The sequence below is a fragment of the Strix uralensis genome, chromosome 3 (genome assembly GCF_047716275.1).
Source record: "Strix uralensis isolate ZFMK-TIS-50842 chromosome 3, bStrUra1, whole genome shotgun sequence".
Taxonomy (NCBI): domain Eukaryota; kingdom Metazoa; phylum Chordata; class Aves; order Strigiformes; family Strigidae; genus Strix; species Strix uralensis.
Window position 1 is genome coordinate 64,250,829 of NC_133974.1, and position 24,573 is coordinate 64,275,401.

The following is a 24,573-nucleotide window of genomic DNA, read 5'->3' on the forward strand; positions in this document are numbered from 1 at the left end:
CTACTTTAAACCCACTTGCACCTGTTTATCTTTCCCAGTGAGTGTATCAGCAACAAACATAGCCTCATGCTTCTTGCCTCCACCTCAACAGGGTATCTGCCACTGCCACATCTCAGCTGAATGTAGGCAATTCTTCCTCAGGTGGCTCTAGAAAAACACTTAAGAAAACACACTTTTAAAAATACTTCCTCTTCTTTTTAAAGTTTTTTTAAAATTTTGGTTTCAGCTTTTTCTGTAGGCTCTTAAGGCAGGTATGTCAAAATGCTTACAATTTTAGTACCACTAAATCTCACTAGAAGTACAAGCTAGATTGCTAAATTCCTAGATTTAGTATGTGGCATTCATTTGTTTCTATTCGGTTACTTCTGCAAAGGAATGAATACAGACAGGATAAATGAATATGGCACAGGAGAAGACAGTAGATTTGACTGCAGCTTGCTTCTGTTGATTTTTTGCTCTGCTGGCCAGTGGGATGACACTGGTACGAAAGGAGAATCAGGGCAGTATCACTGCCCCAAGAAGCCCAAGAATGCTCCATCCTGGAGCACCCCAAAGGGGAAAGCAGCCAGCCCCATGGATCACCCCAGGATGGTGAAGCCATGTCACATCAGGCATAGGCGGTGGCTGGCAGGTGCCACCTCCTGCAAGGTCCCAGGGACATATGGTCTCTCAGATGGCAAATCCCCAGCTGTCAAGGCCTCTCCTACACATCCCAGCTGCCCACACTGTAGGCAGCTGGTCAACCTGATCTATGACCCACCGACCAGCTGCACCCACTGGGTGGGATTGCAGCAGAAGGGTGCTGTTCTGCAGGTGTTTGTGATACAGGGCATTTGAGAAGAGGGCAGGGAGGGTGTGGTGGTTTGACCTTGGCTAAATGCCAGGTACCCACCAAGTCGCTCTATCACTTCCCCCCACTTCCCCCTTTTTTTCTCAACAGGGCAAAGAGGGGAAAGAAAATAAGATAGGGAAAAAAAAACCAAAACCAAAAACTAACCCTTGTGGGTAAAACAAAAGCAGTTTTAATACAAGCAAAGCGAAGCAAAGGTCCATGCGCGAAAGCAAAAAAAAGAAAACAGATTTATTCTCTACTTCCCATGAACAGGCGATGTCGGGCCTTCTCAGGAAGCAGGGCTACAATACGTATAGTGGTTGCCTTGGAGGACCAAGGGTGACCCCACCCCCTTCCTCCTTTTTCCCAGCTTTATACCTGAGCAGACGTCACATGGTATGGAATATCCCTTTGGTCAGTTTGGGTCAGCTGTCCTGGTTGTGTCCCCTCCCAAGATCTTGCCCACCGCATCCCACTGGGGGGGAAAATGTCAGAAAGAGCCTTGGTGCTGTGTAAGCACTTCTCAGCGGTAGCCACACCACCAGTGTGCTATCAACACCCTGCCAGCTCCCAACATAAAACACAGCACCATGAGGGCTGCTACAGGGGAAAACCAATTCTGGCACAGTCAGACCCAGTACAGAGGGGAAAGGGGAGAAAAGACAAAGCAACCAACATCTACTTTCCCAGTCTCACATTCAGCATGTGAGACCTGAGGTGTTGGCAGCATGATTATATAGGGACTGAACGTGATGATACAGGTACTGCAGGAAGGCTCAAGAGAGTCATGCATTTCCCTTCAGCCTGAGCATGTGACTTGTTTCACTGGGAGCTGCTCTGGCTTTTAATGAAATCAGATGGTCAAAGCAGACTAGGGGGATTTGAGAATGTGTAGTTTAATTGAGCAATTTCTCCCTCTTACATTAAAAAAGGAGTTTTGCTATGCTGACCTAAAAGCTAGGTTTTGTTCATCAGATCATTTATTCAGATCGATAGTCCACAGGATAATTAAAATTTAAGAGTTAATTAAACCAGCAATGATCTAAGCATAAGTCTATAAAGAAGAAAGGGAATCAGATACCTTATATCTCCTCTTAGAAGTCATGACTTCTATCACATATAATTACTTTCCCCTGTGGTGTGCATGGGAAAGACCTGTTTCTAAATGAGGACATTTTCTATTAAAAACAGCAGGAGAAAAGTTCAGACACTAAGAACTTCATCTGTAAGGCTGATTTTCGAATGAAATCAGTCCCAGTCTGGCAAAGCAGTGGCACAAATGTTTATTTATGAGTGTGTGAATAGTTGTGTTGCCTTTAATGTCATCACTTCTGCTCCTGAAGTTAGGCATGTCCTTAAATGTTTTGTTCAAGCAGCCCCAGAGCACTCACTGGAGGCTTGTTCAATTGCCAAGACACAAACCAAGCACCTAGGAATCATGGACTTCAAAAAACTGCCAGCCATACACAGCTCCTAAGGTCCTGGCACCTAGCTGTTGCTCTGGCAGTGACATGACTTGCAAGCAGACTGTGAAGGAGGTAGGACTTGGGGAGATAGGGTGCAGAGCTTCATAGAGAGTCATGCATACATTGAAGGGAAAATATGTTGAAGATGCATTCCAGGGGTGGGAGAGTTGATTTGTAGGGCTGTTTATGGGAATAGGACAAAGTGGATTGCAGGACTGTGTGGAAAGGTGGTGGGACTTATCAGAGGTGGGCTGTGGACCACACGGGGTTTTGGAATAGAGGTGCTGTAAGGTTTGGTGGAAGTCTGTGGCACTGCACACAGGGAAAACTGCAGAGCTGGCTGCAGGAAAATAAACTGAGGACTGTATGGAGAACTCCCTGGCTAACAGTGGCAGCTGTAGAGCAACATCTAGGGATTTTCTCTTACCATAAACACTGTCAATTTTTCTTTCTGTTTTTTTGCAAGGTGAGATTCTGCACAGATTGCAAGCTGACTTAGGTCATCTCAGTAGCATGGATTAATCATGCAGGATCCAACTGTTCATGCAGGCAGTTTCTACACATGCTTGAGTTCTGCAAATGTGGCTGACATGGTGATCGGAGAACAAGATTGCTGTGGAAACTACTTCAGGAAGCTCTTGCACTTCAGATGACCTAAATGCTCTTTAAGGGTACAGGGAGTGGCTTGTGCTGTAACCAAGTCCGTCAGTGAAAACACTTGAAAACAGACCTGAGGAAACAATACAAATTTTTTCTTCAGTAGTCATTGTTTGATTTTTTGAAATGAATACATTGCATTTCCTTTTTCTTATAATGGTCAGCTTCAGTTTTCCCCCAGCCCACCTGGCAAGAAGGAATGAGAGCCATTTGGCTGATTCCTCATGTCTCAAGGTAGAGGATATCTTCCCTGTTTGATTCTGGTTTGAGAAAGCAAGTAAGTAGGAGGCTGAATAGGAAGATGGCTTCAGCTGAGCATCAGTTTACTACTGCTCTCTGCCCTCTCCATTGAAGAAGTGTCTCCTTCTGCAGACAACCTTACTGTCTGGAGTCCTGGTGATTTGTTGGGCTCCTTCTTGTTTGGTTCAGAGGATGAACCAGTAGCTTGTCCAAGCAGCTTCAAGGAAGTAGCACAGTTTAAGTGTTGACTAGAAATCATTTATCAAATACTGAAGAATCTGGGAAACATACGGCAAAAGCATTAATGGGTTAGCAGTGAACAGAAGAATAATACTCATTGAAAAGCACTTAGTGCAAATGATTTGTTGAGCTCTGTTTGCAGTAAATACAAAGTTTAGATAGATGTATATACAAACATTTGTGTATATCAACAATAGCGTCTGCTCTTTCAAGGTGCCTGCCTATTCACATGGTGTATCAGTCTATCCAGCAGGGTAGCAACAAGAACGTTGCGTGAATTTCAAGTCACTGAATGTATATTTTTGGGCATGGTTGATCTCTTGCTAACTACCTGTAGCAGGAATACATTTCAGAGTTCTCATGACTTCAAATGCCAAGCAGAGACACAGGCTGATAAAATAGGCTCTTTCTGGTTTTGTTTGCTGACTTAAAAGGGCAAGAATAAGTGCTACCAGGACACTCTGCTTGGGACCACTTAGCTAAAAGCAATCAGCCAGCATCATCTGAGCTTTTTCAGCACTGCTGTTGGCATGCAGGTACACTTTGCTTTCAGCCTTTGAGGAGCAGTGCACGTGAGGCAGCCCTTCACGATGATGTCGGTTTCTTTCCCTGCCTGCCCATCAACTGTGGAGTTACCAGAAATCAACTAAACTCCAGGCTTGTATGAAAAGGCACCAAAGGTGACAATGAAATGAACCCAGATGATCCCCCTAATGACTATTCCTTTGGGATTCATAAGACAGAACGGACTGAGCTCTACAGGGCTCCCATTTTATGTTAGTTTATAAGTGAGCCTGTTTGGGACTACCACTGTAGCTGAACTTGCATTTTTTTCACCTTTTTCGACCTGGTGGAGATGGAGATTACAGAGCCGGGTGAAACCTGAGTGTGGATGTGGGGAAGAAGAAAGTCTGTGCAGTAACAAGACTGCCGCATCATATGACAGGGAGTATGTGTGCAAAGCAGGGAGGGGCTGGTGTCAGAAAAGGGCAAGAGCCCTCATGTTTGTGTTATAGATCTGCATCACTGTACCATTTGGTATCATGATGATCCCCAGCTTTCCTGGGAAAAGCACTCACTTTCAGAGCAGTTGGCAACGGCCCTCATATTCCAGCAATGACTAGTTAATCTCTCAAACAACCCTTCTGAGATACTGGAATGAACTTCTTATCAGGTAGGGGTCACAGATGTTTACCTTCTTATTGAAATACTGGGTCTCCTACACACACTTAAGCACTTCCACATAGGCATATACACACAGCTGCATAAAGAAACCAAGCAGTAATTTAGCTTTGTTAAGAAAAAGAGTTGCAGAGATCTGGCAGAGCAGGAAAAGAGAGCCCCCAGTGTGGGCCTTGTGCCTAGACCCTCCGTGGGTCCTGCCATATGTAGATATGCAGGCAGATACCTTGAAGAACCACTCTCCCCTGTCTATCCTCCTCTGCCTTTGGATTGCCCACTACTACCTCTCATTCCATGCTAGCAAAACCACTAGGGATCTATGCAAAACTAGACTGAGAGGATGGAGCGGAGAGGGAGAGATTGGCACTGTTTCTTTTTTTGCAAGTTAGTTTTAGTCTGTATCACCCATGGGACCTGGTTTAGTGCACGCTGCACAGGTGCAGGTGCAGTAGAAGGGAAAGAAGATAGTAACAAGAAATTGAATGTGAGGGTAGACAAAAATGCATCTTTCTGGTGCATTTCTGGCTTAAAATGACCATGAAATCTATGGCCTTTCTGTAATATATTATCTCAGGAAAATGTATCCAGTTCCACTCTTCAGGCTAAATTTATGGGAGGAGAGTGGAAGATAAAACTTTGTATTGGAAACTAAACTCCGTGCAGAAATCACTACCATACATCCATGCATCCATGCATCCATCCCTATCATTACTGTACTATCTGAATACATCTTACTACTATCTAACTCACGTTTCTCAGTGGACTTTAACATTACTCTTTTTTTTCTCTTGTACAGATGGAAAGTAGTCAGATTCTCTGATGAGTTCCAGATAAGTAGACAGAGAATGGCATGCGTCTATGTAATTTGTTTCTCAGCTGCTGTTATGTTCTTAACGTAGAAAAACAAAGGTGGTGATAGAAGGGGAGGAGTAAGGGATGCTGAGCCCAGCATTTCAGCAGTGCCCTTGAATTCTTGTTTTACCTGTTCACCTGTAATTGTAGCTTATCAGAAGCACATCAGAAGCCTCAGGTAGAAATACAGACAGATCACTGGACTTGAAAAAATGAAGCCACAGGCTCCCAAAGTGCACAAGGCCAGAATCAAGACTGTGCTTTGCTGAGAACATAGTGAAATGCATTAGGGTCTCTATAACAGAGAGATAAATCCTTAAGGTGTGCAGAGGAATGTCTCATAAACTCTCAGTGTGCTTCTCTCCTCAGCTCAAATGCTTATTTCTAATAGTGGAAAAGAAACTCATTCTCCGTCTGCACCCACTCCCCTGGCTTATGGCTAGAAAGGCCTGCCAGGATAAACAGCTAGACCCTAATCTTCAGTTTTCATGAAGTTAAGCACATCAGTGCACTTGAGGATCTGAGCTCCGGCATGAACTCAGAAGATGGGCTTTCAAACAGAGTATTTGCTCAACACAACATGGTGTTTTGTAGGGGTACCTTCAGATGACTTCAGTGATTCCTGATAAGGGAAGTATATTGAGATGAGCACATGCACCTCTGCCAATGCTTGAGAAATCCAGTCATATGGTCAAAATGAGCATTAATCATTTAATAATTAATTTATTCTGGAAAAATCATGAAAGGTGTGAGTATTAGGAGGTCAGGAAAATTCCCACAAAGCATTCAATGTCTCCTCTTAGAGCACTGGAAGGGAAAGTGCATGATATAAAACAGTATATTTGCTACAGATGGTCTTTCAAACCTGCTGCAAACCTGACACAATGTAAAAACAGCAGATTTGTGTCTTCTGAACAGGGAAAACATGTACATGACTTCAGCTGGTTAATCTGAAGATGAGATTTCATGACTACTTGTTTTATCAGACCAGAAATAAGAACGAATGATTCATACAAATACCGCAAAACCATATAAAACACCATACAAAATTAATCCTGATTCAGTCTGAATTAAAATGAAATTCTGAACCATATCCTGAAAGTGATTCAGTTAAGAACTGTGATATAAGCACCTGTTCTTTCCATATGTGTTCTCTCTCCATATCAAACTATAATACTCAGGTTTGAAGCAGAGACTGTGTTTGAATAACTGGAAGCAGATATTCTCTTGGAAAGGCCTGTGACCGTAGAGTAGAACATTCCCTTCCAAAATCTTAAAATTCACACACAAAATGAGAGCTTTACAGGAATATTACTACACTCATTAATGTTTAGAAAATTTCACATCAACATCACAGTGTAACAACCCTGCTTGCAGATTATTAGGCTGTACTTCAGTGCTTCACAGTGATGCACTTCCAGATTTAAAGGTTTTGATGTTTATCCCCATCATTTCCAGTCTTTACAGAAGTGCATCCCATATTTTCCTTTGCTGAGATAACCTGGAAAAATACACATTGCCATGATACTGAACAACCTATGTGGCTGTAAACTGTGAGTTTTACCAAATGTTGTTTGCGACAGGATAGCAAAGCTCAGCTTTGAGAAAAGCAGCCTGGAGCTTCATTTTCTGTCTAGATTTACCAGGAAGGTTTAGAGACATAAGAATTGGTGGCTCCCCTCCAAGTGGCACTGCCTAGGGTGGCAAATGTGGCTTTCATGGGATCACAGGAGATGTCCAGCAGCTTCCCACCCCCTCCTTCAGATCAGTGTCGGGCCCTGCTCAAAGCTCTGATAAGCAGCAGATTATTTCCAGACCTTTACATGCCAGAGATATCCCCTGGGTGTGGTACCATAGCACTTCATATTTAATACTGTCATGACCTTGTATATAATAACTGCATTAAGATGGTAAGTATGCACAAAGTCCAACATGTTCATGCTCAAAGAAATGTTTCCTCTGATTCCTGGTAAATGAACAGAGGTTTGTCATTCACTCAGGTTATCAGCTTTTCCCCTCTTTTGTCCTCTGAGACTTTTATTTAGTGGCCGATGCTTGCAACATGGTGGTTGCCTGGGGAATTATGATTGTTTGTAGATAACATTATTTAAAATGAAGATCCTGAGGCTGAAAAGAAAGGGGAAAGGCCTTTCAGTTTTACCAAATATACATATGTTCCCATTGTGTTTCTTTTTTTCTAGCTGATATTCTAATAAACTGTATGTTTTGTTATGAGCACCAAGAATCTAATCCAATTTTCACAAAAGGCAATGGAAAATAATCCTTTTGTTTTTCATGGGTCTCAGATTCTGCACCAATTGTGTTTTCTCTCTCTGCCTAGCAGATATATGAATAAAATGCCGCAGATGTGGTTTTGATTGTCATTAGTTGTTCTTTAGATCATGTTATTCCTCTGCTAAGCTCAATTATATAATTAGAACATCTGTTTATTCCAGATTTTTTCCTTTTGGATACCTTTTCATCTCCATTTTGAAATCCTAGTAGTTGTTCTCCCTGAGAAAAAGGAAGAAGTCTAATTTTTAATGCTGTGGAGTTATAACGGGATGGGGGGAAGCAACAGTGTCAGGGACAAAATATCCCTGCTTCTGAAACATGGAAGAAAATTGTTTTTTCAAGACACTGTGCCTCTGTCTTGTATCTAAAATTTAAATATCTAGTGTCTTAACTACAATCTTGTCTCTTGTCTCTTAGCTAGTCTCCCTGTCCTCCCCTTTTCAGTCAGTGGTAAGAAAGGAGCCATTTCCTTTCTTGATCTTGAGGACATGATGCATCTGGCCTCTTTTAGAAGTCTATGTATGGACAAGGGGACTCAGGTTCTGGAATTGCCTGTTCCTCACCATTAACTCTGAGGTCAGTTAAAACAACTGAATCAGATGCAGATGACAGCATTTGTAGATATCTTGCTTAGGTCACATGTTGCTCCCCGGGGCTGTTGACCTGACAGATGATAGACAAAATCTGATCCTAAAGAAAAAGAAATAGTCATAGCTAGAAGCAAGGTAGGAGACATAATTCTCTGAAAAACATAAAACTCCAGCAATGGCAGGTTAACTCACAATGACTATTTCTGAGAATTGGCAAATGAAAAAACAGAAGATGCTTGTTTGCTTGGAAAAGACTTCTTGGTTTCTTACTCTTCACGGTGAACCTCAACACATTTATGAGTTTCTGTAAACCCCACCAAATATTTTTGTGAGAGTAATTCACAATTGTCTTGCCAGAGAACTAGTTTTCTTTTTGGAATAATTAGATACTATTTTTCATTGTGCTTGACTGAGAGACGAATACAGCTATAGCACTGTGCACTACCTGATGTTGCAGATGAGTGTAATCCATGGTTTGTTTACATCTTTTTTTTTTTTCTTCATTTTCATGGAACACTGCATGTTATATGATAGAAGACCTATCTCAAAAAAATTTGTTTCTGCCAGTGGGTAGTATGCATTTGACAGTATGTATTTGGTTTGTATGTTGGACTTCTGTTTCCCATAATTTTAATAATTTACTTCATTCTCAGCTGCCATTTTGAACATTAACCTGCTGTGAAGTAGCTAAACTGACATTTTTATGTAAGTTGAGCTTCTGAAGCTGCAAAACATGAACAGAATCATAATGAATGAATCTGTACATAATTTGTTCTTTTTCTCCAATGATTTTTCACCTCTACCTGCATCTTTACACTGATCTAAATACTTCTGTATTTTGAAAGTGGGTGGGCAGAAGTGTGTGCATACATCTGATAAGCAAGAGACTTATGTATAGTTGCTCAAGCAGCAACTATGAAAAGTCATGATAGAAGTGTGTTTGGAGCTTGTGTAGCATCAGATATTCTCTTTTTGTCACTTTATTGGACTCCTCTCATGCAGAGAATATAGGCAAAATCTGTTAAAATTCTCGCAGCAAGGCAAAATGGGTTTTTTTGGTTCTGTTTGCTGTCTCTGTGTGACAAGCACAGCAAGAGCCAAGTTCCTGCCCCAGGTCCATGTTTGGAAAGGGATATTTGCCATGGAGCCTCCCTGATTAGACTGTGCAAGGAACCCACGCTGGATACGGTGCAGGAATGCACCACTGGTTGGATGATTACTGCAGTGGTTTCCTCTGTGGTCTTCTTCATTGTTCCCTCTTGGTTTGCCAAAAAAAAAAAAAAAAAAGGGTGTTTTTCATCCAAGCCTCTCTTCTCTTTAAATCCTTCATTGGCTTCCTAATGACCTACACCTCACATTCAGACTCCTTGTATGGGCTTGAAAGACTTTCTATAGCTCTCCAGTCTGCAACTTTAAGTGCTTCTTGTGCTTGTTCACAGTCATGTCACAATGTCACAATCATCCTTGATCTGACTGTGGGTGACCTCTTCTCCCTGTCCCTAACCTGTTCATAGTAGAAAGGCTCTTGAAGTCTTACTCACAGAGGTATTGTCCCCCTCTCTTTTCACCACCCAGTAAAGCTTGTTTCTATTGTGATGAGGCCCAAGTTTATTCAATAATATCTTTAAAATGAATAGAAGCATCAACAAAACATTACTCCTGCCAGACCCAAGCAGTTACCTTTTGAGGTGAAGGCTGTGGTTCTCATACTGCCTTAGTCCATAATAACCATGTTGGTTGTTCTCATTGTAGCAGCACATCTAAATTTAGGTTGTAAATTCTTTGCCCGTTAGATTGCCTATTTGCTGTGCCAAGTGCAGAACACAGTTTAGGCCCTGCATAATTTGGCTACGGGTTAGTATTACTTACAGCTGGGGTGGCATGCTGTTGCTGGCTTGCTGACCAGGCTTTATTGAAGGATGTGGTCTGTGCTACGCTCTGTTTCGATTTAATTCCTGGGTGCAAATTAGTGTATTGTCTTTGACTGTTAAACCAAATCTGGAAATGGTTCCTCAAAGGCTGCCCCTTTACTTGCTTCAGACCATGGAAATAGAGGACTGCGCAGATGTTTCATAGGAACCCCTCATTTTCTATGCAAAAATGTTTCCGGAAACATAATTTCCACAGAAAGAGCTCAATTCCAGAGCTCCCTTTCCTCTCACCTTGAACCAGCCAACCTGCAGAATAACATGTAGCCAGTTCTGTTTCCTCTAGTGTTTGAGAGAAAAGGTCCAGTGTCTGAAGAGCTGAAAGTAAGTTAAGTGTGTGTGTTCTGAGGGCAGCGTAAGTAAGCATAGCTGGTGATGAACAAGGAGAATTTTCTGGATCAACTATCAGGTGTACATTTGTCTAGATGACCTTAAAGAAACAGAAGAGCAATGTATTATGTAAAATACATGTTAAAAGTTAGCACTAAAGACAAATTCTGACTGCTGTGCTTAGCACAACCACAAACTTTTCATGCATTCCTCCATTTGCTGGCAAATAGCATTAGGCTTACATTGCATCAAGGACACTATATACTGACTTTTCTGGCTTGGTCAGTATTTAAAAAATCCATTTGAGGTCCGATGAAATGAAAATATAGTTTAATCTAATTAATTTAAAAAATAAATCCAGGTAATTTTTTGTTTGAAAATGTCAAAGTAAAACATTTGAACTTAAATAAACACATTCCTTTATTTTTTTCCCTAGCTGAAACAATTATGTGAATTTGCTAGGGATTTCCATGCAATTCTACCAGATCCAACCTCCTTTTTTTTTGGAGAATAAGATACACAGACAAAAATGTTTCCAATTCTTTCCATACTTAGAAACAGTGTAAGAAAATAATCATATCTGTCTGTAGGTCTGGGACCTCTTGTCTTTCCAAATGTGTGGCTTTCGGGGGCATAACTGGGCATTTGTGCCAACAGCCACAGAAAACATAAGATCTTCACGGACACTGATAATATTTTGCAACAGTTTTGACTAGCTGGTGCCAAGCGGCTGTTTGCTTTGATGCCCACCTCTTCCAATCTCTTCATTGCTAGTCCCTCCTGGACGTGCCCCTGATGATTCCACTCTTCTCCTTCCTCCCTGACCTTCTTCTCTCTCTCCCTCTGCTTTGTCTTTCCATTTGGCTTATCCTGTCCCTGTCTCCAGTGAAACCAGGGCTGTGAAAGTACCATAGTGTTTGCTGCCATAGTTTTCTGTGTTTTATCTCCTTTCCCTAGTTTTTGGCTGTCTTGTCTGTTTTGACTGTAAGCAATTCAGGGACTATCTCTTTCTCTTCACCCACACAGTGTCTAGAACAGTAGATCTCCATTCCAGTTTGAACCTTAACAACACAAATAATAAGTATGTAAATAGGATGGACAACACAGTTTTATGTACTTATTTAGATAGGAAATGGTAAAGAAGCATGATTCTTGCCCCAAAAACTCTCACTATATGAAGCAAAATAATTCTGTCCTCCTACAGTGGAATCTTTCCATGCTTTACTTTAAGTGTGTTTTGCATTTTTATCTTCCACTGGCAGCCTTATGTGGCTCTACATAACAATCTTTCTAGCATGATAATTTCTCACTCCTATTTTTCTTTCCTTTCTCCTGCAGACCAAATTCAAATTTCTCATTCTCCATATCCACAGCCTTATATAAATTCTCTCTTCTATCCTACTCTGCAAACCTAATTAAGAGCAGAGTCCTGCAAGAAGTCAGAACATGTAAAAGCTGGGGTAGGCTCCTGCACTTCAATTTCTTTTTAAGCAATGATGAAACCAAGTTGATAGGGGTATTCAGTGTATCCTACAGTGTTTTCTTATCTCCTGTGAGGGTAGTCTCTCACACAGCTGCTTGCCAGAGCTACTCTGACTCACCCAGCAAAGCTGGTATTGGAACAAATCGAAACAAACAGTTTCCAAGCTTTAATCCTAATGTCCTACACCTAGTTCCAAACCTGTGCTAAAGGGCTTGCTTACATTCTTCCCCCTCAACCCACAAAGTCTCTTATATAAAATGCTTTCCTAGGTCACTCAAAAATCATTTCATGATGATTCAGTGCTCCATAATCTTTAATGAGCTTTTGGCACTGTTTGGTGACTGCTTGGAAATTTGAGGAGTGCAAGTAAAGTCGCACTGTAAAACTGTATGAGGGAAAATAGTTTTTTGGGGCTCATCATTTATAGCTCAGCAAAGATCAAGTATGAAAATAGTACAGTCTCAATTAGCTTCTGGTCTGGATGATACTGGTAAGCTGTAAATAAAAACCGTCTGTGTTTTGCTGGACTGTGAATAGGCTGCTTTGAGCAGCCAAGGAATGGCTTGAGCTGGCTGTCAGAGGCTCAGAAAAGCCCCAGTCTGCATGACAGGCTGCCGCCCTGCTCAGCTGTTGACAGTTACCTCATAGTTTGGGGTTTGGTTTTCTTTTTCTTTTAAATTAACTTGTAATAAACTTCAAGTTAACCTTAAACTGGGGTCAGTCTGAGGCTAGGTAGGTGATATATATGCCTGATACTAAGAACATCTAAAGGATTCCGATTACCTCCTGTCAATCTAGTTACAGACCTTAATATAAGAGAAACTATTCTGGTCCCACAAATCTCTAGTCTTCCTAGCAATAGGATAAGAATAGGCCTCTTGGCTATTTTTTTAGATCCTGGATTTTTTTTTTTTAATAGCAGTGATCAACACATGGTGTTCATTTCCCCCCCAAAGTAGAACCACCAAAGCTAAATGCAAATACAAATGAAGCATGTTTTCTGTAGACTAGAGGCTCCTGGGCAGGGAAACTTACTGCCCTTAAAAAAAGAAAAAAAGGAAAAAGAAAGAGAGAGGGGAAAAAAGGAGATTGTCTCCCTTTCCTACATGTTTATAAGGACCACTTCCAGATATAGTCTTCCAAAGAAGAGACAAATAGCACCTGCAAGATCTTGGTGTGATGTGATCTGCTGTACTGATGTCTCCAGGCACTGTAACTGATTTTTCAGAACTTTGTCAAAACCTCTTGTCGTAGAATTTTCTGGAGCAGAGTTGATCTGATGAGAGATCTTTTACTGAACATTAAAAAAATGTTGATATTGAAGTTACTCATTACCATCAGTTGATATAATTAAATTTCTACTTCAGAAAAACATTAGGTGAATGTTTTTAAACTACTGAAATACCCACTTTTGTCAAAATATTTTTCTAGTTAAAAAATTAACTTGGTTTACAGCCAAAATGCTTGTTCTTTCTAAATGGTTAGAAGCAAAGTGTGTTTAAAAATTACATTTATGCAATATTTAGCTTTACCAATCAAAACTTTTTCTCTAACCTCACAAAAATAGTCACATGTTCCACTTTTGTCTGAGGAAAACTATTCATATCTAGAATGTTCTTGTAGAAGCATTGAGTGTGAAATGGCTTTTTAGGTGACATCCTTTCATTTTGCAAATCTGCCAAATCTATTCTTCTCTCCCTGTGAAGTGGTCAGGTGTTAATCAACATTACCCTATTATCTATGGAGTTCTCTGTTTTAACCACCTGGGGATGGTATTGTTTGCACAGGTGCCCTAGCTGGGGAACTGAATTAATATCCATTTTCCTTGGCTAAAAGGCTTGTTTTTCATGTCTTGCCTCTCTTTTTGCAAACATAAATGCAGAATCTCTTTTGGACTTGCATTTGCAATTAGCTGTTTTCACACAACAGGTTTTCTCTCCTGCTGATGCTGGTTCATTAATATGTAGATACATTTTCATGCTTTCACCTCAGGGCCTGATCCTTTCCCCACTGAAATAATTAAATGTCTTGCCATTAATATCAGTGGAAGCAGTGTCTGGCCCTACATCAGTACTCCTCTTTTCCTGAAGAAGTTGTAGGCTTTCCCAAAATTAGTGGTTAGACAGCAAGTTGCTCTCCATTAAAGACAACATTAAGGCGTGCAGCTTTTCCTAGTCTGTTGTTCTCGCTGTTCTCAGTCACACTGAGTGTGCTCTCTCTGTTGACAGTACTCAGTCTGTCACAGTCCCCAGGCTTGTACTGTCCTTTTCACTGGAATTTGGATACACAGATTTGCACTGCAAATGTTTCCTGTCAGATTATCTGCCTACCTACCAGCCAGCCACTGCTTAATACACTAGTTCATTTATCTTCCCTGTGAATTAAGAGTCTTCAAAAACAAATCCTTTTTTCTCCTTAGGAGGCTTTGTTTCTAGTTTATATTTCTACAGCTCTTTATGGAAGAACAAATCAGAGAGATTAGCTTTGCATTTAGCTCTGAAGGAGGAAAGGCTGATTTGTTCTATAGGACACATCCAGACTCTATGACATATCCTCTCCCCAGTAAACTTAGAAGGGATTTCTGAGTTAGGTCTTTTATTAATTTGCCCTGACACAGAGCCCAATTAAACCGAATGTGAAGGTTCCTGGGGTTTCAGTGAGATTTGGCTCAAACTGTAAAAGGAGCCGTGTTCCACAAAGCAAATACCTGCTGCCTTTTCTTGCTTCTAAACAAAATGAAGCTTACTTAAGAGCCTACTACCCAGGAATGGACACATACCTTAACCAGTTTTGTGCAGGATAAAATAAGCTACAATTTTCAGTATCTATTTTTTCTTCCTAGCAGACTTGCAGATCATTTAAAGCACTGAAGTGAAAATAGTTATGGCAATAAAGTGACACACTATTCTGTTCAAGCATACCTTTCCCAAAGCCACAAAAAATGGCTGTTTTCTGCTGTAGCAGGCAAAGACTCCATCCAAGAACACCATGCAAATGCAGGAAGCCTTATATACATGAGCATTTGGCACACAAATGACTCCCTCTTCTGCCTGCACCTGCTTAATTTTACCTACATTCGGTTTTGATGAGCTCCCTTCTATGAAGGTGATAATGGAAGAGCATCTGAGAATGGAAGAAACTGGTAGTTTCTTATATCATAGCATCAAGCGTATCAGCCCAGAGGGACAGACTTTGTCTATAGCTTCTCTAGAAATCCACTTTATAATGGCAGCTGGGAGACTAGATATTACTTGTGGGAAAACGGGGTAGTATATAAGTAAAGATGACCTTGGTCTACCCTAACCAGGCTACATATCCATGGGTGGTGAAGTCTATGAACATAAAGGCAGAGTGATGTATTTCACCACCTTGTTGGAGAACTTTTCTCACACGTTGCTGGGGGTGCCTGAGTTTTGAGAGTGGGAGAGAGGGAGGCAGGGGTGGAGGGACAGCAGCATAGGGGAGGCTTAGAGCACAGCATCCAGCCTCTGTCTATCTCCAGTCTTGCTGATCGCATGGATGCCTTTGAATAATTTTGACTCGGGTAAGATTTTCCTACTTTAGATATGAAGGGAACAAAATGGCTGCTCCATCTCTCTCCTATCCCTTGGCTAAAATGAACATGAAAATGAGGGTAGGACAGTTGGCAGACTGGACAGATGTGTAGTAGTTGGAGAAGCTGATTTCTGGAGGAAGAAATGAAATTAAGATAGCCAGCATTTCCTTATGTCTGATTTTTGAAAGATTTTTGAGTGCCCTTTATAAATTGGCATTTGTAATTGCTTTAAGATATTGTGTTCAAGTGCTCTAAGTGTTTTTTGAAATTGCTTCCAAGGGAAGAGTTTTCTGAGATGCTAACAGATACAAAGTAAATGACGCAGAGCTGAATTCCTTACCTTGCTGCTTTGCTGCGCCATTCCAGTGACACAAGAAGCCACAGGCATGCACAGCTCACAGGTCCTGCACCCCAGCTGCCACTCCCTTGGTACTCACCCGCTTCTCTCTCCTTCCTTTGCCCCATCCTCCAGCAGCTCCATCCCTCCTTCCTCATTTTACTCCACAAACTCTTACCTTTCAGTCGTCAGACAAAGTGGTTCTTACCTCTCACCTGAACCCCATAATCATAAATCATTAATTACAAGACCTCTTCTACACGAATAGAAGTCTGGTGAGGATGCTTATTATTTAGATGACAGAGAGAGTGTTTCCTGTTTATCTGGTTCTGTTCTTACGAAGCATCCTGCTACAAATAAGTGCTTTGGCTGAAGCCTCAGCTTTCATAGGATCAGCCTGATTTTACCAAGGCGAGTCCACATCCTGGAACCTGCAATTGCACTTTAATACCCTGGAAACTATTTTCTTGCTCACAAAAACTTTATTTTGCAATGTTATCATATAGGCATGCGATGCCATTGCCACATGCTCTTTTGTTGTGATGTCACTGTGTTGCAAGATGACACACTGGCATTTGCAAAGCAAAAAGAATTACAACCCAAAATAAGAGATCTGGGAGGATTTTGTTTGTGTTGAACCAGGACTGGTGAGTCAAAATTAAATTAACAGTTTAAAACATATCACAAAATTCTTTAAACAGAATTTCAACAAAGTGTTCATTAGTCATTCTTCTATTACTAAGCTGCTTCATAATTATTGCTTATACATAGGAAGTTTGATAATTGCTTTTATATCGAAATCTCTAATTAAATATTTGGCTTAACTAAATAATACATTAAAAATGACATGAAAGGACATGACAGGCCTTTCCTGATAATGGGGAAGATGCCTTGGGAGAGAGCTGCATGATAGCAAACAACCTCTCTGCTGCAAGGCACTGATCTATTTCAGTACAATTCCCTCCCAAAATGCTGTACAGAAATAGTCTTCTATCACTGATGCAATTTTTATTCAGTTCTTATTCTTATGTTGCTTGTTTCTCAGTAGCCAAACTGGACCACATAGAGTCTCCTTTTCACTCTGGGCGTAGGGAACACCTCTGTCATGCCAGGTACAGACTGTGGGGGAATACCTCAGAAGGGTTCCCCCCTTCCTAGTGATAACATAATTGTCTGCTATCAATGCAAATGGCTTTATTTTTAAGCACTAGTTACATCAGGTCTGGGCTATTTCTAGAGCCTCACAAGCAAAGATGAGCGATTTCCTCTCTGGTAATCTAACTGGGCTACTAAATTTAAGATTAACAGTCTTTCTGCCTTAAATGGTTTTAATGTCTCTGTCCACAAAGTCTTCTATGTTAAAAGAACAATCTAGCAACTGTATAACTTTTGAGAATACACATCCAAATGATTGAGTTTAAATTATTCCGTTAATCATCTTAATGAAAACACTGTATAAACTGTTATGATTTCTGTTATCCAACACAAAGATACAGAAATTCCTTCTAGTTATACACAATTGTTTTAATTTAAAGGTGAATATATTACAAGGTGAATTTAATTGCATATGGGCTAGCACATTAAAAGAATTTCCAGTTAAAACATCTGAAATGCATCAGAAGCTGCAGCCAGAGCTTCACAGCTCAGTGACCAAGCTGCTCCAAACAAATGAATTGGATCACTTCATTGATTCAGATACAGGCACCAAGATAATGTATTTTCAGGTTGCTATTTTCAGTATTGACGTGGACTCTATCAGAGACCAAAATGTCATATTAGCCATCCAGCTACTGAATTAATGTTCATAAAGATCACCTTGCAATGACAGTGCTTGGAAGATTTCAGCCAATGTGCATAGGCGTATAGAGTGCTGTATCAGAAACAGCTTTGAAGATTATGTAAGATACATCTCCAGGCCATTCACAGTTTTTGAAAGAAGATTTGTGACACAATCACCTTGGTGTTTGCCATTGTCATCTGTAGTTTGTGCATATCCCTATGCAGAAGCATTCAGGCAGACACTTCTCCCAACAGCAGAATGATAGGGGAAGAGGAACCTCAGGGTACAATGTCACAATGATGTCATCAGAGTTGGTTTTGCCATTGCATCAGGTGGGAATAGGACTGATCTTGAGACAGTATGCACAGGCACAACAGAGACAGATGCTTCAGGGAAATTTTTTTGCATTTTATTTTGCCCTGTGTTGGACAGTCCTCTCAAATGCCAACTTCCCTGCTCAATAAGGGCATATCATGACAATTAAAACCAGGCAATGTCTTGTAAGCCACTAGATTTTAATCTTTTGTAGGAAAAGTTAGAAGAAGACAATATAATTTGTGGGAGAGTGAGTCAGCCTCATTTCCTGGCCAAATTCTATTTAGGGTTATTAGTTTTCTTTTGTCTATATTCCCCCACATTTTCAGAGACACTGTAGTTTAAATTCAAACTCACAATATCTGACGTGCTGTTAAAGGTCTGACTCCTTCCACTGCACAGGTGACTATGCCAAGGTTGTGGGAAGAGCAATTCTCACTTGTTAAATCATAGCATTCTGTAGTCTTGGCTTAGTCTTTACATAAAAGGTGCTGTATAAATATAGATTTCAAAGGAAATATATTAGTCTTTATCACCTTCATTATTCTATGTTTCTTTACTCCTATTGGGAATGAATTCTTTGAAATATTTTGTAATGTCAAATATTTCTAATTCTGCTTTTTTAAGAACATGAACTAAACTCTGTGATAGGATCTGAGCTGGCATATGAGCTTTGATCTAAATCTAAGTATTTTAGATCTTTCAAGCAGGGTTGACATGACTAGTGGATAGAGTTTCTGAAGAACCTCTGAACTGCAAGCACTATAAAGTCATATTGACCTGGCCAAGTAATAACATTCATCAAGGTAATGTCATATTAGTGGTGGTAGTGTGACTTTTTATAAACATACCCTAGAACTCCAATCAAAAGTCTGACGAACAGGAACATGCTAATCTTACAGTAATAAAAATAATTATATTTAAAAAGAAAAACCTCAGCCTCTCTACCTATAAAGCATAAGGAGATTGTTTTCATGATCTGATGACAGGCTGTCCTTGAATTCTTACATCATAAACTAAAAATGGCAACAGAGGAACCTCCAAAGGAATGACCCTCTCTTCTGAGACGCACTGAATATACATGAGCTATGTTTGAGTCACTCAGTGCAGTACTTATGGAGTCTTAACACATTGGTATAGTATGATACAGGTCTGCTGTCACATGCACTAATAGCAGGGTAGAGAGATGAAGTTAATCCCACCTTCATGCACCCAAGGCATAGTCACTGTTCACAGAAGTAGTACCATGGTGCTCTTAGGTCTTTGTTGAGATTTCTGCCCTGTGGCAGCCCCACCAATGGGCAGGAAGGGGCTGAGGGGTGACCCTGAATCAGCAGTCCCAGAGGACCCCTCCCCTGCGGAGTGCTGCTGGGGAAGATGGTGCCTGCAACCCTGTTGGGCTCCTCTAGACAGGCGCCTCCCCAGACGTTTCCTGCCGACACACATGAGCAGAAGTCAGCATGAAACCCATGTAAATTTGTTTTCAGATGTTTACAGGCTGCAGGTTGCTTTGGTAACATGGTTAAATCCCAGCCTGGGTCTGTTTGACTTCATCTGTGTGGTTGTCTGTATTAGATGACCAGGATTGCTTTTCCCAGCATGCTCATTCTGCTGTTTATGTGGGACCATGGTCAGGCAACTCAGGCAAATCAGGACTCTTTCAGCATCATCATTCACAGGAGCTATGCCATTACTTCGTCTGTTTTATTTTCCTCAGCAACACACCCAAACTAACAAGTCCCAGAGCATGTTCCCATTCTCCCTCTCCCACAGTGAGTGGATGTTAGCCACACACCCCCTGCATGCCATGGGGGAACAATGCTGCATTTCCACAGGGCATAACTTGGCTCTGACTATGCCCACAGAGCCCAGCCCAGCTCCTCTACAAACTTCATTGTCAGATTTTCCATGTGTGATAGAAGCCTGACTTTACTGCAGCTGCTTTAGCTGATCTATACACTGACACTAGTTATTACAGATGCAAGATCATGTGGTGAGAGGTAGAGTCTCATCAGACATGTCTGGAACAAATTAAAGACTTTCTATTCCTTACTTTACTTCTCCACAGACACCACCTTATTCAGAATATAAGAACAGCAACAAAGGTGGTGGGGAGAAGACAAGATGGATTCATCCCTTTCATTTCGAAAAAGGATCATGTCATCGTCATTTAGACTTGGTCCTCATTGTGAACGGAAGTATTAAAGGATTAGTGAATCATTTATACCCAGTTATACCTCCAAACATTGGGGTGGCTTTCATTGTTCAGGGTCACTGCTCCCATGTGTGTGCAGAGGAGAAGAGGATTGCCCAGTGTGACTGCCACACCAAGAGAGGGGTTAGCTAATGATTTATTTCCAATGAATTAACAGACTAAGGGAATCCTGTGTCTGAACAGCTTCCTAAAATAACACTGCTTAGTTGTTGTGACAGTAAATCCTAGATTAACGTGTTGTTCTCCCTTCCACCTTTCCTTCTGTTTCTTACTCTTACAAAAATAAAATAATCTCCTCCTCATCAAATAGGATATTAAACATGACTGTCTAGAAACCTGTGTATCATCTGGGAACACACAACAGACAAGAGAAAGCCAAAATCTAAAGCTCATGGAAGCTGATAGGAGCAGTGCGTGAAAAAGAGCCATATAAGACTTTCAAGAACTGCTCTAAAGCTAGACATGATCCATTTGTTTTACATCAAAAGCTGAAATGGAGTAACATAACAAACTCAGTTCTGTTTTATGCTACATTCTTGAATCCAGTCTAGTGTCAGACAGCTTAAGCTCAGTCCTTAATCTCCATTAAAGACTATCACTACAAAAAATATTTTTCTAAGTGCTTTTTTGGAAGGGAGGTTTACACACTATTTTGATTGCTGATCATTGAGGCACAGCAGACTTCCATTTCAATCAACCAGTTTAACAACCAGCAGCAATGCAGGCCATGACACCCAGCTTGGGAGCCTATAAGGCATTAACTGACTTCAGGCATAGTAGGAGTTGGATGGCATTTAGTGGCTGTGAGTCCTTGTTAAGACCTGGTGAGGTAAAAGTGCTGGTTTTGGCAAGAATCTGACTTAAATGGTCTCACTGCATCCCTAAGTAATTAGCTATGTACCAAAGCCCTACTCTACAGTGTACATTACTGGTTTGTATATACGCAAGGTTGCAGTGTGTACATTATGGGAAACTGAGCAGCCCATGAGGTGGGAGAGGACTGCACCATCTCTCCTTCCTCATTCTCCCCAGTCCATCTGTGAATAAGCTGTGACTCCCTAACTGCCTCCCTCGTTAAGCTGCTGAGGAACGCATTGCGGAGGCCTGGCCCTATGAACCTGCTGTGCCTGGTGGGTGCATTTAGGTGCTTGATGGGGTCTGTGCCCCCGTGCATGCCCCAGTATGGCCAGGTCTCCGCAGCAAAGGGGTTGTCGGGGAAAATGTGTCACTGCGGGCTTTGCCAGGGGGAGGCTAAACATCTTGAAGGAGCCAACCAGAAGTAGGTAAGGCTGAAAATGGACTTAATGGGATATAGCACTTATGGCTGGTATACAGAGAGAGTCCTTGATCATTCAATAATGTCTCTTGAAAGAAGAATTCAGGTTGTACATACAGGTCTGCAAGTTATCCATTATTACCTAGCAGTCTCTTTTCTTTCAGCTGTATAATACAGCAATAAAGATTTATTTGGGATCTGAAGGCCAGAACCCTTTGGAAACCCAATAAGCCTCTGTTTCAGTTGTGGCTGGAACAAATTCTCTCTCCTCTTTATTTCTCCTGCTGAGTTTCATGCTTCTCTACTTCCAGGTTGTTTTCACTACAGTATCATAGGCAAACACTGCTTCTGACTGCGCTGCATAGCAGGAAGAAATAAAAAGCAGTGAGACTTCCATCATGGTTTGAAGTTCTGATTGGTATAAGAATTTAAGAAAGTTCTGAAATTATTGCTGGGGTAGGGAGGTATCCAAACACACTTAAGCACTTGGAGGTCTTACTGTCCATGATGAGTTTTGCACTTTATACTTCTGCCAGTGGAGAGCAAGGTAGAGTAGCCACCTTGTGCTGGTGTCCATTTATAGCTGTCATTAGCAGGAAAATGCACTCAAACTGATGCCTAGGTCCTCAACAGGATTTTGGGGTCACAAGCCTTGTGTCTTTAGCAGGGTTCAAAGTCCTACTTTAGGTACCCAGACTCCCTCTGCCCTGTATGAGAAGGTCAAGTAACTCAGAAAAACATGCAGAAAGGAAGGGATACAGGCTATGGATTTGGGGGTATGGAAGTCAGGGTACACCTTGGTGTTCCCACCTCCTTTCCCTGTCTGCCCTCCCACCTTGCTCTCTCACCCCCTGACCAGCAGCTGGTGAAGAAGGACACTTTACTGACCCTTTGGAGGGGAATTGGGGTGGGGAGACCTCAACCCATGCCTCTCAGAGGGGCAGCTGGGGACTGAAGGTAGCTGTCTCTGGGATGCTCCAGCTGCTGCTTTCAACAGGCATGGCAGGATCTTCCTCTGAGTTCCTTCTTAAAGGAGTTGACTCAAGAAAAGAAACAATTATATGTTCTGTATCAGAGAGGATTAATCTCCACCTGGGAGGAGGTTAGCAGCTGGTCGGATTTGTGCTGTATTAAATGTGCTCTAAACAAGCAGGTCAGGATGACTTCCTCAGGTGACAGAGATGCCAGGGAAGAAAGCTGAGTGCATGCAAATCCCTTGAATTCCCAGTACAGAAGTCTCACCTGCTGGACACAAGGCAGGATTGAGTGTACAGGTCCACCTGGTGAGAGGTCAGGTGAATCCCAGGAACAACAAATCATGTGGCATGGTTGAGAGGTGCCTTCAATGTTAAATTGCAGCAGGGGAAAACCCCTCTCCTGTTGTTTGACCCCCAGATACCAAGCATGTCGGATGCTGGATGCACAACGGTGAGGCCAGGATGGCAGATGCACTTAGAAAGGAAAGACAGAGATTAATCTGCACTGGTGTGCATGGGCATCCAACTAGGAATTAAATCCAAATTGCTTCATTGGTAGCATCAGGGCATTTAGTGGTTTTTCCTTTCAAGAAATTGAACTTCTGATACTTCAACAACTTTAATGTTATAACACCTAAAGTGCCTTTGGATACCTTTGAGATCAAGTCACAGCCATGCAGAGGTTACATCTCCAAAACTGGAATTAGGAGAGATTCAGGAACCTCCATCCCTCTGTAGCCATTTTCTACTACTCTGAAGTTTTCACACCCCATGGGAATAATTAAAGATGATGCAAGAATCAGACTTGAATTCCCTGACTTTACTGTCCTTATCATCACTGAAAGAAACATCAGAAGACAGAGAAAGGTTTCATATGAACACTTCAGGGATGAAATGCAGTACTTAAAATTTGTGGCATATAAAGTCATGCTGCCATTCAAATTTGCTTGAACTTGACAGGCCTTTTATTATTATTTTATGTATTTTCTATTATTTTCTTTTACTTTATATTTATTTTTGTGTTATCTCATTTCATTTCTTATATTGCTGCTGTAGCAAGTTTTGCATTCAGCATATTATTCTCTGGCAAGAGAATGTGAATGAACTCTGATTCAGCAAGTCAGCAGCACTGCAAGAAGGACTTCAGGGTCAAAGCAATCAGCTGCTATAGACATAAAAGCATGACACTAAAATAGCATTGCAGTATCCACAGGAGGCACAAAAAATCAATTTCTCTTTAGAGATCACAGAAATAATGATGATGTATTTTTACAGTAGAAGGTAAAATGCAATTTTGTGATGATGTCAGGTCTTTTAGGTACTTGGTGATGTCATTCGCATAGGTGCTCTGGATGGAATAAGAACAACCAGTATTGCAGTTCTCATCAGTGATGGCTGGATCTGCAGTTTTGTTTCAAATAGATGCCAGTCTACTAGTGAAATGTCACTTAACCTCAAGGGACACACTGACCTGAAAAACTGAAAAAAATAATCTCTCATGGGAACTCAGTTTCTTGTGCAATCTGCATTTTTTTTCTCTGCTCTTCCTTAAAATGCAACAAAAGAAACCCAAAAGCAATTCATCATTTTGACTCAGAATCGGAAAACACTGAGGCAGAGGAAACTGCCCAGCATGAGATTTTTGGGTTTTTTCCAAAGTGACATATTTTACACATGGAAAATACTTCCCAACAGGTTTGGCTCGACCTTGGGATGAAGGCTCTAGTCGGTTCCTCATATATCTGACCTCATATTCATCAGGCAATTACTGCTCAGCCCCATGCAGTCTACCCCTGCAGTGCAGGACAGAAGCGCTCACTGGTGCCCTGTGGTTCAGAGCCTGCAGAAGATGCTGGGTTTGACTTTTCTCAGTGACTTCAGCTCTGAGGATAGGGATGCAGGGGACATCCTGTGTCGCAGTGTGAAAAGACACGACTCATTTCCTCAAGAGCCTGTGCCTCTCTTCCATCTTTTTGCAGGACAAGTAGGCCAGGATGGGCCCCTGGGCTTCAAATGAGCTCT